At 50.7% G+C, this 15224-nt stretch overlaps 1 protein-coding gene across 1 annotated transcript in view; it reads right to left on the reverse strand.

Moving 5' to 3' along the window:
* Positions 1 to 15224, reverse strand: part of ATP2B2 (ATPase plasma membrane Ca2+ transporting 2) — a 376005-nt gene that overhangs the window by 360588 nt on the left and 193 nt on the right. The window lies entirely within an intron of this gene.

The raw sequence follows: 15224 nt of genomic DNA on the forward strand, positions 1-15224 counted from the left end.
ATGGAGTTAACACGCAGATGCACGCATTAGGCTCTGCTTTGGCGGAGTGTGCCCGAAATAGCTGCTGTCCTCTACCCGCCTCTCTCCCCAGCCATCATTCATTAATTTCTGCTTTGTGGGCGCTGAGGCTCATCGGTTGCAGACAAGTCATCTGGCCTCGCAGCCTTTTTCTGAAACTGGGTGATAAATGTTCGAGGGGACCCAGTAGACAATGGATGAGGGGACACGTTGAGGTCATGATCAGGGCTGCCAGATGCCCACATTCCGGGGGATCCCTGGTCTGAAAGGATTCCCTCCGTGACCCCAAGAGCATCTTCATGTTTCGCTGTTTTGGCTGGCACTTGGAAGGATGGTTTGTGGTCCTCAGGAGGGGACAGGAAGGGGTGAGAGTAACTTGTGTGCTGTGACCCTCCCGGTATGCAGGTTCCCAGGTGACATTGGGTAAACTGCCTCTGCGCTTTCCTGTCCTGAGAATGGCGCTGGGTCAAACCACACATTCAGGACCAGCCACAGGCTCTAACCAGAGCCTCAAGACGTGTTTGGTGAATGAATGAATGAGTGAGTGAATGAATGAGCTACTTTGAGCATCCGTGTTCTCGCTCGTTATCCTACCATACAAACTCTCACACAGGTTAAAGGAAAGAAACACGCTTTTCTCTTACCTTAAAAGCTAAATGCTGAACAGGTGTTCCTTGTGATTGAAAATTCAGCACTTGCCTTTAAAGAAATCTCAACTTCTATCAACCCAGCAAGCATTCCCAAGAGTCTGGTGCTCCGTTCTAAGCCACATACGGGGCTGATAGAGATGAAGAGAGGCAGCGGGCTGCAGAGGAGCGACCCCCCTGGACCCCAAAGCAAGCATGGATTCTCTGAGAGGCTGAGGGGGGAATAGAGAGTAAAGAGCATGTGCCCCCCACAAGGCACTCACGAAGGCTCCAGGAAAGGCCTATGTGTCCCATAACAGACTATCTTGCCTCCAGTCATCTAGCATCCTGTGCCTAAAAACTTACAGGAGGGCTTGGGGCCCGAGATCAGACAGAAAATGTGAGAACATCCACTTTCCCCAAAACAGGATTAACAGGAGGATTAAATGAGGTAATGCCAGCAGGCACGCCTGACACACTGTTCAGTTCAGCTCAGTCGCTCATTCGTGTCTGACGCTCTGAGACCCCCATGGACTGCAGCACGCCAGACCTCCCTGTCCATCACCAATCCCGGATTGTGAACCAAAAAAAGCATGATCTCGTTCCACAACCAACAGCCAGTGTGGATCAGAAGACCTAAGACTTGACAATTTCAGCCTCCTGTGGTTGGGATGGGAAATGGTTGAAAGAAAAGTATATGGTAGCCTCAAAGTCAAGGGTATTTGATCCACACCTCATAGCTCTTTTGGGGGGTAAAGCCAGTATATCACTGCTAAAGACCTCATGCTTCCCTTGGCCAATCTGTAAAATGGGTATGTGAAATAGAAATATCTCCTGTCGTATCAATAAACAACAACAAAAAAGTCACAGCCATCAGTGACTTCCAGCCTCCAAAGGTGAAGAGGGCTCCTAAAACGGTGATCCAGGGGATGCTGCCACCCCCACGGTGACTGCTGAGATGCTGGGGAAATGCCAGCAGCAAAGGCGAACAAGGAAACAGGATTGCCCCAGATGGCCGAGGCACATGTGAAAGGAATGGAAGCAGTGAGCCCAGAGGCTTGCAGATGCCTGACCTTTGCCATTCAGACTGCCTGCTCCCTTTGTTGCATAGGGACCTTTAGTGCATAGCCCGACGTTCCCTCCTGCCTCCTTGGAGCAGTTTTCTCAGAGCTTCTGAGATACAGTCTTTCCGGGCTAGGAATCCTACACGTGCCCACAAAATAAAATAACTCTCTGCTTTCAGGTTGTGACTCTATTTTTTAGTCAACAGGTACAACTCACTCCTTCCTTCAGCAGATAATCGGCGCACCTCTCCCTGCCAGAACTGCACTTGGAGGGGTGCGTGGGCAAAAGAGCCCCGACTCCCTGCCCCCGTGGGCCTTCCATCCTGGGGACCGGGCCTTCTAACAGCCGGCAAAGTGCACGCCGGAGTTTGGCCCTTTCTTTACCTGACTGTGCTTCTTTTCTAAAAAAAATCACACCGAATGCCTGATTCTGCTTCTTGCTCTTCCCTCTCAGCGATGTGGTCTGGAGACAGAATGGCACACGTCCCCAGAGACTGGAACCCCCTCCTCTCCCTGTTTCTGTTACCTGGGATTCCTTGTGCAGCTGCCCTGTGGTCGAGTCAGCTCCCTGTGGTGAGATGGTCATACAACGTGAACTCACCTGGGCAGAGACTTGGACTGCTTTGCTCACGGCTATGTCCCCAGAGCATGCACGGTGACCGGCTCAGAGCAGGCGCTCAGTAAACGGTTATCAGGTGAAAGAATGCGTTCAGGTTGTTTCTGAGTCGTTTCCAGTCGTCTGATAACAAAGAGTGTTTGGTGACCACCTGCATAAGCCTCCAGGTGCACAGGACCACGCAGCACACTGGCATCACTCTCAACTCAACTTTTTATTTGGAAATAATTATAGATTCGCAGGGGGTTGTTAGGAAATGTATAGGGAACACCCAGACATCTTTCGCCTAGCCTCTCCCAAAGTCAGGATCTTGCATAGATAGAGCACAATGTCAAAACCAAGAAATAGACATTCCACCACCCCTAGAGCTTAATTCAAACTGCACCCACCATACAGGTGTGTTTGTGTGCATGCACATGTAATTTTATCACAAGTGTGTGATTTTATCACAAGTCTGTAATTTTATCACAAGTGTGTCTTTGTGCACACAACAGCCCCTCCAAGACACTCAACTGTGCCATCCCCACAAGGCCCCCGGCCCTCCCCTGCATGCCACACGCCCTCTCCCCATCCCTGACCCCTGACCACCACTAACTTGTTCTCCAACCCTAAGATTATGTTACATCACCAAAGTTACCCAAACGGAGTCATGGAGCAAATAAGCATGTGGGACCGGCCTTTTTCACGCCTCGAGGTTCATCTGGGTAGTTGTGTCTATCAGCAATTCATCCATGATATGGTCATTCCATACTGCATTTAACCCTTACATATATTTTTAATTCTCAGAAATACAGCAGATAATTACAGCTGGTTTGCATTGTTGTACAGCAGAAACCAATGCAACACTGTAAAGCAATATTCCTCCAATTTAAAAAAATTAAGTTAAAAAAAAGGAAGAAATACAGCAGAATTGCCCCCTTAAATGCCATGGAAACCCCGACCAGCCATGGATACAACATCTATTTCCCCCACATCTTCACCAACACTGGAGGACATCAAACTGTTTAATTTCTGCCAGTCTCATGAGTGAGTGGGGGCTTCCCTGGTGGCTCAGTGGTAAAGAACCCACCTGCCAATGCAGGACACATGAGTTTGATCCCTGGGTCAGGAAGATCCTCTGGAGAAGGAAATGGCAACACATTCCAGTATTCTTGCCTGGAGAATCCCATGGACCAAGAAGCCTGGTGGGCTACAGTCCATCAGGGCACAAACTGTCCATGGCTGAAGCGACTAAACAACAACGCAAGTGCAAACTGACCTCGCATTATGTGGGAGCATATGCTTTCCTTATTCCACAGATAAGACTCAGAAAACTCTGCACGGCAAGGGACTCCTGGGCATAGGGACGACTATAAGGAAAGACAACCGCCTAATGTGACAGCCCCAGAGGGCGACGCTGAAGCTCACCTGTGTGCACACCGAATGGAGGTGTTGGTGGTCCCAATTAAAGGCCTGCCTGGACCCCAGCCCTTTTCAGTGTGACTCTGCCATTCAAGAAGTACCATCATATTTCCTCAATCCTGGAATTGGGGTGACCTCATAACTTGTTTTGGCCAACAGAAGGTTTCCCAGGTGGCACTAGTGGTAAAAAAAAAAAACAAAACCCACCTACCAATGCAGGAGATAGGAGATGTGGGTTTGGACCCTGGGTCAGGAAGATCTCCTGGAGGACAGGGTAACCCATTCCAGCAGTCTTGCCTGGAGAATCCCATGGACAGAGGAGCCTGGCAGGCTACAGTCCACGGGGTCACAAAGGGTCTGACACGACTGAGCAGTTGAGCATGCACGCATGCACTGGAAGTGACCTTGTGCCCGTTTTGAGCCCAGGTCTCAATGACCCTTGTGTGCTTCTGTTTTCTCTCACAGCCCTGCCACTGCCTCTCCAACAGACCCACACGTGCTGCTGGAGGAGAAGACAGCGTACAGCAGAGCTAAGCTGCCCTGTAGAGACTGTCCTAGGCCAGCCCCGAGCCAGCTGACCCCCCACACCTGTGAAAGAGCCCACCACGGTCAACAGAGCTGCTTACCTGACTGACAACAGACCACAGACATGTCAAGGAATCCAGCGGGCCCAGAAGAACCATTCAGCTGAATTGTGCACTCATTGCCAATAACACAAACCAACTGCTTCAAGACATCAAGATTGGGGCAATTTGTTACCAAGCAACAGCTAACTGATACAGCAGTGTTGGAGAAATCTCCCGCCAGGCAAATCTCCCTGGGCACAGTGACAGCAGCAGAAGATGGATTTGAAGGAGTCTCTGGCAAATTAAGATCTCTCTCTGTTCCAGCATACAAAACTCCCAGACAAGTTCCCCCGCTCATCCCCCAGCCCCAGGCCACCCACTCTGAGTAAGGAACTTTAACAACTTCTGTCAAAGACAGTTGCCGTCTTAACACGACAGTGGGTGGGAAACCCAAAGTGGTAAAACTGCCTCTTCCCTGGTCTCACCCGAGGAGACAGGGGTGTTTGCAGTTAAAAATACCCTTTCCCCTTTAAAACATGGAATCTGTCCAGGGTCAGCCTCCCACACACTTCCACTCATTTCTGACTCTGGTTATAAAACCTTGTGCCAAAAATAGATTTCAAGGGGATTTCATAGACATGTTCTCAGGCATAATTGCAGTGTTCCTGCAAACTTTGGAGAAATTCAATTTCAGTCTTTGAACACACACACTCTTCAAAGCCCTGCCTCCCAGGTATTAAACATCAGGAAGAACTATGATTGATCGCTTTCTCTCTCTTCCTCTCTCTCTCTGTTCTGCCACAACTCAGGCAGGTGTCAGATGCAGCTGTTTTCAACGAGCTTCTGCCTGGTCGGTTTCAGCAGGCTGCCTCTGTTCCCCTCCAAACTGTCCGGCCACCGGCTGTCCGGCCACCGGTTTGCACACCTGCTCAGGCCTGGCTGGCTGCGCATCTGCTCTGGCTCCTCTCTGCTCCTCCTTCCCACCTATGCCCTTCCCTTCCTTTGCTTCTGAACAAAGGCATCCCCAACACCCCCTCACTCCATTCTGATCCTGTTTGTCATTGCAGCCTCCCCCTTCCACCTCACACAAGTGCAGAGCTTGGAACAAGGAGGAACCTAGAATTCAGCTGGCCCACCCCCTCTTAAGTTTGCAGAGGAAGCCTGGAGAGCCAGGCTGGGTGCAGGATGCAGTCAAGGTCAAATGTGTGGGTGGTGATCAAGGCAGAGCTGGAACCCAGGACCCCCACACCAAGGGAGTCACCTCAAAATGTGATCACCCGCCAGGCTCTAAAACAACAGCAATAATGATATTAATAATTATAATAGCTCCTTATGTGCCAGGCACTGGGTACATATTTAATTATTATTGTCATTTTATAGATGGAGAAACTGAGGGATGGAGAAACTAAGTGTCCCATCAAGGTCACAGCTATTAGCTGGGAGATCAGGGATGTGAGGTCAGCTCTGATGCCAAGGATCATGGCTCCTCAGGCCCACCCTGAATCCTGCTGCAAGCACCTCTTCCACAGGGATGTCTTGCTCCCTCGTTGCACAGCACCAAGCTTCTCGAGGCCCTCCTTGCCCATTTACAGGCTCCCCTTTCCCATTCACTCCACAGTCTGCTGGTCTTAGGTGGGCCCTTGAAGGCCATCCCAGCCCCTTTGTAGAACGGAGCCAGTGTTTCAGAACAGATGTGCTTTCTCAGCCAAACTCCACCACTTCCTGGCTCTGTGATGTCCGACAAGCAAACTCACCCTCTGAGTCTCAGTTTCCCCATCTACAAAATGGGACAGGATGATCCATTTCATAGAGACACAGGAAAGAGTGGATGAAATAAATACAAGTATCATGCCCAGGACACAGTAGGCTCTCAGGAATGAGTCCTCTTCAGGACCAGCTGGTGCCCTCACTGCCCCATATCCACCACCCTCACATCCAGTCTCAGAGCACACAGTGTTTTTCTCCACCACCCACCACTGCCCTTCACAGTGCTGGTCCCTAGTGGGCCTCGCCCTGTTGTTCTGGGCTCCTAAGGAGGCATTTACCTTCTATGACATGTCTAGTCAGTGGCACCATCCAGGCCCCGATTCTACACATTGCTCAGGCTCTAGTGTTCTCCCCACTGCCAAATTACCACAACTTTGAGGACAAAGCCATTCCTATACTCTCTGAAATACCTAAACCACCCCCAGCCCCAGTCGATAGATCACTGGCACTGTTGGTACACAGAGATCTCAGGGTCCAATGCAGTCTCCGGCAACACCTACTGATTTGTTTCATTCATTCATTCAACCCATAGTTTGCTCAATATCCACAAGGTGCCAAGCCCTGTGCTAGCCTGCAGAAGACACAGGAAGGGGTAAGTCCCAAGCCCCCGGCCTCTCACAGCTCCCAGCCTAGCAGGGGAGCCGGGAGTGTGAGCACACATTTGAGCAGACCCTGGGAGCTGCCTCCCCAGTGGTCATTCCTTTCCTGGCTGGCAGAGCCCTGACTGTGTTGGGCATCTACCTCTGCCCTTAAGTGATGCAAAGATAAGTCCTGGTCCTTTAAAGCCCTCAGTCACATTCCCTTGGCAGTGATTGCTTTAGACACGGCCATGTGACCCAATTCCAGCCAATGAGACAGAAGGGAAAGTTGGCTGGGGGCTTCTAGGAAAGACTTCCTCCCTGATAAAAGAAACAGAGAGCTGCCTCTGCCTTTTGTCCCCTGGGTCCTGTGGCATCTTCAGGGGATGCTCAGGACAGCAGAATCCTTTTAGATGATGATAGTAGAGGAGAAGGACAGAAAGACTGGGTTTTGATGGCATGGAATGAACTGCTAAATTAACTTGACTCCAGAGCTTTGGATCATGTGAGATAAGAAAGGGTCTTACTCTCAGTCGAGTCAGGGGATCCAATTCACTGAAGCCAAATGCAGGCTCCCTGGTTCAACAGTGAATACTCAATACCAAATAACACTTTGGTGATGGCCTACAGGACATCTTTCTGAGCTCTGAGCAGTTCTGCCTTACTTTGGGGGGTTGACTGGGGTGGATGAGGAGCCATGAAGAAAAACTTCATAAAGAAGTCACCTACAATCAGTCTTGCTTTCCAAGAGCTGGCTGAGATGGCGTCTGCCAAGACAGGAAGCATGAGCTAGCCAGGGTGTGTGCAGGCGAAGGGTCTGTACTCTGCAGGAGCCCACACACTGCAGACGGAGACAACAGCACCTTTGCTGCGTCCTCTCCAGCCTCACCTTGTTGCTCTGTAAAATGGGGACAGAGACCTTCCTTGCAAGGTGGTGGTGGGGCTCTCCTGTGCACATAAAAGCACGTGTAATTGCCTGGCTCTGGTAAGTCTCAGCTGCCGTCACAGTTGGCCTTTGCCTGGGGAACGGCTCACCCAAAGCTGGGACTGAGGGTCTACATCCAGCTCCCTCCATGTCCTCCCCTTCTCTCCCACTGCCTCAGCCTTCCAGACCAGCCACCGTCTCCCTTTCATCTCCCTCCTCCTTTCGGGCCCTTTGCAGGCTTCCCTCCTGCCAGAAGTGGTTCCTCTACCTGATCATACCACAGCTCTCATCTCTTCTTTCACCCCAAACCATTTTGCCTGAGCCAGTCGATGTCACTTCTAGGAATATGTCCTCAGGAGATGCCTGAACACAAGCCCAGGGGTCCACAGACAAGACATCCATCCCAATGGTGCCCCTAATGGCACAATTCAGGAACAACCTCCAGGAAGGGATCCATTAAATAAATTACGGCAGAGCCACTTATAAAAGACAAGGTAGAGAAATATTTACTACTATTTAAGATGCCCATACTCTACTACTGAGTGACAGAAAGATACAAAAACAACAATAACAACAAAATCTATCTATTTACCTATAAATCATAGAGAAACATCTGGAAGGACATTATCTGGAACAAAATGTTAATGGATGTTAGCTCTGTTTTATGGCATTGCATTTGAGTTTTACTTTGTACTTTTTAATATCATTTGTAATTCTATAATCATTATGTAACCAGTCTATAATTGGGAGGGGGAGCTATTTTTATTTTTAAAAGGAAAAAAGAAATAGAGAATTATGGGCAAGATCCACCTTATTTGGACAATCCTCACCTAAAGTCATGTGTGACAGGATTGGAAAGTTTATACTAGTTTTGATGACTTGAAACCTCCACCATGACATCCCATCCCTACTTGGAAACTTCCTAGTGTGGTGAGCTCGCTACTGTGCCAGGCCAGGCCCTAATAGCTAGAAAGTTCTCTCACACTGAACAGGACTCTCACTCTCAGTCCTAATTCTGGTCTTCCGTGCCACACAGAACCAACCCAATGCTCCCCTCTCCCTCCATGCCCTCGTCATTCTCCACCACAGCCACTCAAGTGACGTGACTTCCTGGGGATGCCCCATTCTAGCCAGAGCACAGGCAAAGGCCTGGAGTTGCTCCAGCACACATGGCCCGTTTCGAGGATGCTGCAGACTTGTCTGGCAGGACCACATGGGAAAAGCAGATGAGGCTGGGGTGAAGTTGGAACAGTTCCCATAATCTGTGCCACAAAGACTGACCTTTACCTCACAGAGCAGTGGGGCTCACCCATTTTGTATCCACAACACCTTCAAACACTAAAATTTTAAGCATTACATGTGAAGGAATGAAAAGACTTAAACACATCTCTAGAGCTTCCCTGGTGGACCAGACGGTAAAGAATCGGCCTGCCATGCAATAGACCTGGGTTCAATCCCTGGGTCAGGAAGATCCCCAGGAAAAGGGAATGGCAAGCCACTTCAGTATTCCTTCCTGGAGAATGCCATGGACAGAGGGCTATACATCTCTAAACAAGTTGTGGTTATTTTAGCTCATGCCCTACCTGTATCAGTCAGGACAGGACAGATTATGCTGCAGTAACAAATAAGAGCAAAGTGTCAGTGTCTTAAGAGCGAAGGCTCACTTCTCACTGATTGCTGCATGTCCATCATGGTTTGGCAGAGGGCTCTGCTCCGCATCATCTTCACTTGGGAATCAGACTGAGGGAGGCTCCAGCTTCATGCTGCCTCTGTTGCCGAGAGAGGAAACGGGGACAGTGGCTAACAGCATGCTAGTTATTAAAGCTTCCGAGATGACAAACGTCACTTCTCCAATTTCACTGGCCAAAGCAAGATACACGGCTGTAACTAATGACAGAACAAGCAAAGAAGCTCCGTTTACCACCTACCTAGAAAGTAAGGAGCTAGAAATACTTCTATAGCACTAATGACTACCTCAACTAATACAAATGAAGAGAGAAGAAGAGGGGTGGGTGAGAAAAGAGCAAAGAAAGGAGATGATATTTATGACCCAGGCTTTTTTGCTAAACACTCTACAAATCTTAATCGGACCCTCTTTATACCCTCGCCCTTCACAGCTCATCCAGTTTCCTCAAACAGCATCAAAAGCATGTTTTTCTGACATCACTCACACGTCGATGGCCCAGCTGTGAGTTGTGGCCAGCAATCACCACTTAGGCAACGCGGCCTCATCCTAGGATTTTGTTGTTGTTGTTGTTGTTGTTGTTGGGTGGGGGACAGTGACTGTTTGCGTTTGATAAGAAATCCATTCATCCAACACATTTATTAGGCACCCACTATGTACCAGGGCCTGAAAATGCAAAGTTAAAAAAAGAAAGGCCCCACCTGTGCCACCACTAAGAAGCATAGTGATAAGGGGGGCTCTGGCCGCTGAGGCTATTTCCCCTTTCTGGGTACCCCCTTCTTCCCCTCACATCATCCTCTCCCTGACACATCACTCGTCTCCAGTCTCCCAGCCCCATGAAACCAGGACCAGCATCTTCACACCAGTGGGTCTTCAGCAGCTAGAGCAGGCGCCATGCAGGGAGGCCAGCTCGGAACTGGAAACCCGGGGACTGGGTTTGAGACCTGGCTTCATCAGCGAGTAACCACCTTATGGGGAGAGGAAGCTGGTATTTATGGAAGCATGTCACAGGGCTTGCTGTGAGGAAAACTGGAAGATACAAAGACATGTGAAAAGTTACCTAAGTTAAAAGATGATGAGGATGGTAACGGTAGCAACTGTGTGCCAGGCACTGTTTAAGAATCACGCGTCTTAATTCCTCTCATTCTCAGGAAAGCACCCATGAGGCAGGCGCTGCTGGTATCCTGTCTCACAGATGAGGAAACAGGGGGCTGAAGCAGCTCAATCCCCCAGGAAGCCAGGGACACGAAAGTGATGGCGTCAGGACGGTGGGGCAAGCAGGAAAGCTCGGGTGGAGATGCCTCTGTGTACGCTTGGGACTCTTTTCTCCCTCAGCGGGGATTGATTTTTCTCTCTCGGTGTGGACCGAACAGTTGTCATTTGCTCCTTCTCAAGAACGTTCGATTCTTCAGAGCTGGTATTAACCTTGGGGCGGAGAGGAGTTCATTCTCGGCCCAGATCATTCACATTCACACAGTCGGGTTCACTGTGGCTGTGCATGAGCCTGTGTCCTCCCTGAAGATACAGTGGAGCCCTAACCCTGCACCTGTGAATGTGACCTTATTTGGAAACGGGGTCTTTGCAGATGTGATCAAGTTTAGATGAGGTCATTCTCAGTGAGGGTGGGCTCCATTCTAATATGACTGTTGTCCTTATAAGGACAGAGAGATGTGAAAATGAGACGCGGCAGAGTGGGGGGCCAGCCGTGTGAAGACACCGCAGAGACAGCAGTCACATAGTTACAGGCTTACGAGCAGCGGACATTGCTGGAAACCATCAAAAGCTTCCCTACAGGTTTCAGAAGGTGCGTGGCCCTGCCGGCCCCTTGATCTCAGACTGCTAGCCTCTAGAACGGTCTTGCTCGCTCACTCAGTCGTCTCCGACTCTTTGTGACCCCATGGACTGTAGCCTGCCAGGCTCCTCTGTCCATGGGATTTCCCTGGCAAGAATACTGGAGTGCATTGCCATTTCTTTTTCCAGGGGATCTTCCCGACCCAGGGATCAAATCCATGTCTCCTGCACTGCCAGGCAGATTCTTTACCACCGAGCCACCAGGGAAGCCCCTACCAAACCTGAGTCACATAAAATCTACATTTTCAAACAGGGACGACATCACCCACCTCATAGGATTGTCAGGAAGACGAAAGTAGGGAAACAAGGTAAGTGGCCTCACATAGCATCTGGCACATGGCAGAGGCTCTAGAAATGTTACTTGCTTTTCTCTCTCCTCATCTCTATCTTTCCCCCCTGCCCCCGCTGTCTTCCCGACCCCCACCTCCACCCCCACCCTTTCTCTCTTCCTCTCTGCCTCCCAGGACGGGCTACATAATTTGGAGGGTGTAGTGCAAAGTGCCAGTATTCTTGCCTGGGGAGTCCCAGGGACGGTGGAGCCTGTGGGCTGCCATCTGTGGGGTCGCACAGAGTCGGACAGGACTGAAGACGCAGGAGCAGCAGCAGCAGCAGTGCAAAGTGAAAATGTGGGCTTCCCTGTTCAAAGTGATTAAGGATTTCAATATGTGACCACAGAGTATTGAATCAAGTTGTGGGGCCCCTCTCACCACAGAATCCTGTGTCATTACATAGGTCACACACCCAGCTGGCCCTGCTCCTTCCCCTTCCCTGCTATCCATCAAGCTCTCCTGCTTCCCAAATCTTCCTAGCCTGATTTTCCAAATTCAAGGCCCCAACAGTTGACCCCCTTTTCTGGTACTGTTCTCTGCTAATGGATTCAAAGTTTTAGATAGCATAGAGCTAATAATTCCACTTCCTTGGCAGGGAGAGGAAAGGAGGCCAGTCCGAATTAGTGAAAAGTCTGAGAAATAAGACTTTATTATAATTTTCTATATTACTAAAGAAATTCAATTTTATGACTTGCAGATTTCTATGGTGGCAGAGGTGACATGGAAAGGAGGAGTGAGAGGAGGAAGTTCTGCTATTCTGGATGTGACTGAGCACACAGAAAAGATTTAACTTATAATGAGCACATTCCTTATTTGCAAATGATGCTACTACACACCGTGTCCCTTAAGTAGGTTAATATTCCTCTTGCCGGCAATCACTTTGCCCGGTGAAACCTTTCTGCTGCGATAGACGCTGGTAAGATTCTTCTGCAGTGGTTCTACATAACAAGATGATTTCCCTGACCTTGCAGGCAATCCATAGTATAGACTGGGTTACAGAAAATTCCTGTCAAAGGGAAAACCAGCACAACCAATTCTCTCTCTACCACCTGCCTCCAGAATAGTCACATCTTCAGAGCATCCTTGTAAAATGCCACAGCACACCAGCTTTGGACGCAATCTTCGCTGGCTCTGCTGTTTCAGACCTAACTCTTGTCCTGTCACAGTTAGATCCAGACCTATTTGGGGGATGGTAGCGCCAGGGATGGGGGAGCCTGGTGGGCTGCTGTCTATGGGGTCGCACAGAGTCGAACACGACTGAAGTGACTTAGCAGCAGCAGCACCAAACAGTTCACATACCCCACACCTCAAAGCCTCAGTTAGTTACCTGGGCCTGGAATGCCCTGCCCCCAACCGAACAGTCCATCAAAATCCTAATTCAGGTTTCAAGCTCCAGATGAAAGTTTCTGTCCTTCAGAAAGCTCCCTCAGACTCTTTCAGGCAAAATCTGTGCCTCCGTCTGCCCCTGCGGCACATCTATTACAGCATCTGTGTTCCTAACAGTCACCTGTGAGCTTCTTTGATAGAGTGAGAGTGCCCGTGGGCCCTGGGTCTTGTCCATCTCTGGGGAGACACTGCGACTCAGCAGTTAAGTAGCAGAAGGGGTCCCAGCCCCACCACTAACCAGCTGCATGCAGATGGTAACAGCAGCTTCACAGCCCCGGGAGGATTAAATCAGATAACTCGAAAGGGCTTAACAGAGCCTGGCAAAAAGCAAGCTCAAAAAAAAATTAACAGTTCTCCATGAACACTGGTGTATAAATACGAGGTCACAGGATGGCCATGCAACCCGGTTTGGCTGGACAGTCCCTATTTATGTCCGCAGTTCTGGTGTTATCATTAATAATGCCCTCTCTCATTCTCAAAATTATCTCGGCTTGGACGGCAAATCACATGGTCACCCTAGACAATTGGGACCAGGTCTGTTTTATTTACCAGTGTCTCCCTGGCACACCAAATAGTGCTTAGCACATATTAGGTATTTAATAAAAATGTGTCAAATGAATGAATGTGTCTCCAGGGAGCAGGACGTGCCTAGCACCTGGCCGGGGCTTCATAACTGCAACATATGGCTGATATTTCTCGGTGCTTCCAAGCACCCCTTGACCCAGAGAAGGCATGACTCAAGGCTAGGCAAGGGAATGAATGAATGAGTTCCTCCTGCCTCGTCTCCTCTGCTGCCAATAGTACTTCTGAGGGGAGGAATGACATCGCACAGAGGTAGAGAGAACAGTGGGTCAGATGGAGAAGGTGAGGCTGATGTTCGCCCATAAGACTGTGGAGGGAGGGGGGTGATCCTCCTGGGACTACAGCAGGGCACCCCCATCATCATCTCCCAGCTAAGAATTAGCGACTGTTCTCGCCATGGAAGAAGCAAGAAACCACAGCCTGCAGTAGCCGGACCAGTAGGTCCAGAGGGCTCTTGAGGGTCCGGGACTCTTGCCACCACCAAACATTCCACACAGGGCACAAGGGTTCAGGGTTCTGGCAGGTGCTGCCCCCTAGCAGCCCACAGAGCCACAAGGGAGAACCCACCGAAATCTAGATGCCAGAGCAGACTGGAGAGGACGGGAACCGTTTCTTCCCTTCTGAGCCCGGAAAGGAAATTTCACATGTTGGTAGCCAAAAAATTTTTGGACACAGACCATGCACTAGGCAGGGTGGTAAGAACTTTAAGAACATTAACACAGCCATCGGAACAGCCCTGGGAGGTAGCTACCCCCATTTTACACATGGGGAAAGAGAGTCAGAGGGGAATTGACTTGTCAGAGGTCACACAGCTAGTAAGAGACAGAGCCCAAATTCCCCAGGAGTAGGAACCAAACAGGAGTACTCTCCTTCCCTCTCAACCCGTTTTGGAAAAAAAAAAAAAAAAGCCCAGTTCTTGCTCCTTTTACAGGTTGGCTGTGTGACCTTGAGGTTGGATCGCCCTCTCTGGGGCTCACCTCCCATCATCAAGAATAACGTTCTAGGATGCTAAGACACACACCCGATGGCCAGGACAGAGTCTCCTCCTGAGACCACAGGGCTTCAGGATGACCATGCCCTGGGTGAGTCCAGGTGTGTGGAAACATATTGATCCACTTTGGGGCCCTAGGTGGGGTACCTGCTTAAATCCTCTTTCTCAAGGACCCTTTGACGCTGGACTGAAAAATCAAGCTGCAGATCTGAGAGCCTGACGAGAGTGTGGGGCTTTGGAGCCCTTGTGTCACCAGGTGGGGGACTTCTGGAGCTTGGGCAAGGGCTGCGGGCAGAGTGAGGGGCGCCAGGGAAGAGCAAGGCCAGAGGTGCAGAGAGCACCTGGCAGAGGGTCCCGCGGCGCTTCGGCTCTTGGAAGCTCCGAAAGCGCCTTCGCGGAGGAGAGAAGCCCCCAGCCCCGGGTCAACGTCCACAGCTCCGCTCCTGTCCCTAGCCTGCAGATACCCGGACCTGGAGAAAGGGGGGACCCCGCAATACTGGGGAGAAGCCAGGCAGAGAAGTCAGAGACAGCTGGGAAGGAAGAAATCGGGGGGTTCTAACGCCTTGGACGACCCCGGCCCCAGTCCCGGGGCTGTTCGGATCCCCGGAAAGTTTGCGCGCGGCAGGCGGACGGCGCGCCCCCTCCCCGCGCCTGCAGGCGCCGGGTCCGCAGGCGCCCACCCCGGCCAGCCCCGCCCGCGCCGGCTGCCCGCTCAAGGTCACCGCTGACAAGGCGCCTGCCTCCGCGGGGCGAGTGGACCCGGGACGCGCTCCGGCTCGGGCTCTGGCCGGGCAGCGGTTCCCGGGGACGAGCGCCCGAGGAAGGGAAGCCAGCCGGGAG

Source organism: Bubalus bubalis, chromosome 21 (genome assembly GCF_019923935.1).
Source record: "Bubalus bubalis isolate 160015118507 breed Murrah chromosome 21, NDDB_SH_1, whole genome shotgun sequence".
Lineage (NCBI taxonomy): Eukaryota > Metazoa > Chordata > Mammalia > Artiodactyla > Bovidae > Bubalus > Bubalus bubalis.